This window comes from Mus caroli, chromosome 15, assembly GCF_900094665.2.
Source record: "Mus caroli chromosome 15, CAROLI_EIJ_v1.1, whole genome shotgun sequence".
Lineage (NCBI taxonomy): Eukaryota > Metazoa > Chordata > Mammalia > Rodentia > Muridae > Mus > Mus caroli.
Genome location: NC_034584.1, coordinates 94559053 through 94561392, shown reverse-complemented (window position 1 = coordinate 94561392; position 2340 = coordinate 94559053). Strand labels below are relative to the sequence as shown.

The 2340-nt window shown below is 50.2% G+C and overlaps 1 protein-coding gene across 1 annotated transcript in view; it reads right to left on the bottom strand.

The window, feature by feature from the left end:
* Window positions 1-143, bottom strand: part of Scn8a (sodium voltage-gated channel alpha subunit 8) — a 170548-nt gene extending 170405 nt beyond the window's left edge. The window contains exon 1 of the mRNA XM_029469723.1: window positions 61-143. The gene's annotated coding sequence lies outside the window, so the exon portion shown is untranslated. The remainder of the gene's footprint in view (window positions 1-60) is intronic.
* Window positions 144-2340: the final 2197 nt, after the last annotated feature.

Here is a 2340-nt window from a genome sequence, read left to right as displayed (position 1 = left end):
GCCCGCCCTCCTGCCCGGCCGCCCGCGCCCCGCGCCCCGCGCCCGCCCCACCGCACCTACCCTGCCGGGCGCGCCCGGCCGCCCGCTCGCCCGCTCGCCTGCCCTCTTCGCTCCCAGCTCGCCGGCCTGCGTCCCCGCGCTCCGGACTGGATGCGCGCCGGAGCCCGACCGGCAGGGGGCGCCGCGCCCGAGCGCCTGGGAGCGTCCCCGGGCCCGCCTCCGCGACGCCCCCGCCGGCCCCGCGAGCACCGGCGTCGACACCCGATAGATGCTCTGCGGCCCTGGTCAATGACAAGAGTCTCCTTGCTCCCGGGCACGCCCGGTCACCGTGCGACCGCAGTCGGAGTATCTGACTTGATCCTTGGTCAACTGATCCAACGCACAGCAAATGAAAGCTAGTGTTACAACAGGGGCCTGCCGTGAGTGGCAAAGACGCTTCCTCGGGTTTGGAAGCTTAGAGGTCACCTTACCTTCTCCAAACTCAGTGGGTAGATCTGTGAAGTTGGCATGAGCCTTTGAACTGCTTCCACATGCCTAAGGAGCTTCACGGTGAAGGCGAGGAGGACTCCTGGCGCTGTCTCTCGAAACGCAAATTCAGTTGACACTGAACAGCACCCTCTTTAAGCAGTGGCGGGTGACAACCTGTCCAAACCTCAGTGTTCTGTCACTAGAAGGGAACAGTCAATCGCAGCACCAAACTGATAGCTTTATTGTAGAGACTAAAGGGGAAGTGCATTTACAGTTTTCTAACACAGCCCAGCACGGGATGTGGCATAATGTGTCCATTACATGCATTTTACAGTAGCTTTCTCAAGATATATTTGGCTCACGGTAAGCGCCATGTTTAGAATATATTTTGACATGTGTGTGCGTGCAGGAACTCCTCGCCACTAAGGTGATGGGCATGCCCAAAGTTTCCTGGTGCCTCTTTGCAATCCAGCTCTGCATTGCCCACACATACAAGCCTCCCCCAGGCAACCGCTAATCTTCTATTACTGTACATTGGTTTGCATTTTCCAGAGTTAATAGGATCATACAGTATGAACCTTTTGGGGGGGGGGTGTAGGACACTTCTCTCAGCATGATTATTTTGAGGTTAATTTTTTTTATGCTGCCTGCGAGGTATTCATTTCTTCTTACCACTGGGTAATAATCATTATGAAGGGGCATACCAAATTTTAAACTGCTTATTGATGGCATTTGAACTAGTGCCAGGTTTTTGCTCGTTACAAATTAATCTGCTATGAAAGCTGTGCATCTTTGTATGAAGACATTCTCTTGTCTCTCTGGGTATAAATATCTAGGAAGGAAATGTCTGGATTCTTTTAGGTCACTTAACATGTTAAGAAAATTCAGGGGCTGCAGGTGTGCTCGATTGGTAGCGTGCTTGCCCACATGCTCAAAGCCCTGGAGGGCCTCCCCGACACCAGCCACGTAACCCAGAGAAGGTCATTCTCGGGAACATAGCAAGTTTCAGGCTGGAGGCCCCCATGTTTCAAAGCTAAAATAACAATGAAAAGAAAGGAGGTTCTGAACTGCTGTTCAAAGTGCTTCTGTCATTTCAGTTCCAGCCCACAGCACAGTAGGTCATCAGCCCGCAGCACAGTAGGGCATCAGTGCCCCACATCCTCGTCAGCATCTGGCATGACCAGGCTTTTTAATTTTAGCCGTTCTAATAGTGTGATGAATTATTCCACTGCGGTTTTAGCTTCTGTTTCACTAATGACTAAATGTGTTAAATGTCTTGGCTCAGTAAATCCTGCTGGTTGAAGTTGTCTATTTGGGTCTTTCATACTTTAGAGGGTGTTTGCTTATTGAAACTTGAACTATTCATATTTCTTACAGATATACACATACATCTTCTAAGTCACATGGTTGGCAAATGTTTCCTAGTGTGGATTTATATTTTTTTGTCTCTTGATAAAGTCATTTCAAAGGTAACCCTCTTAGGTTTTGCAAAGTCCAATTTACCTTTTCTTCTTCCATAGACCAGATGTTTCACCAGATGTATAAGACTCTTGTCCTGGACTCTTGTTTCATTTACATGTTTACCTGACCTTGCTTACTCTTGCTTTAAAATAAACGTTGAAATAGAGCAGCAGAAGCCCTTTTACACACGTAAGATTTAGTGTTGTGCCGTAGAACATGTATGTTGTGTGCAGTGGGGGAGCACACATGTGTGGTATGCTGTGTTGTAGCACACGTGTGTGGTGTGCGGTGGGGGAGCACACAGCTTGATGGGACCCTGGATTTCCTAAGCACAAAAAGCACCGTGGGCTTCATGACACAGGCCTCCCAGCCCAGCTCTGGGAAGGCTGGGCCGCAGGGTCAGGATGACAG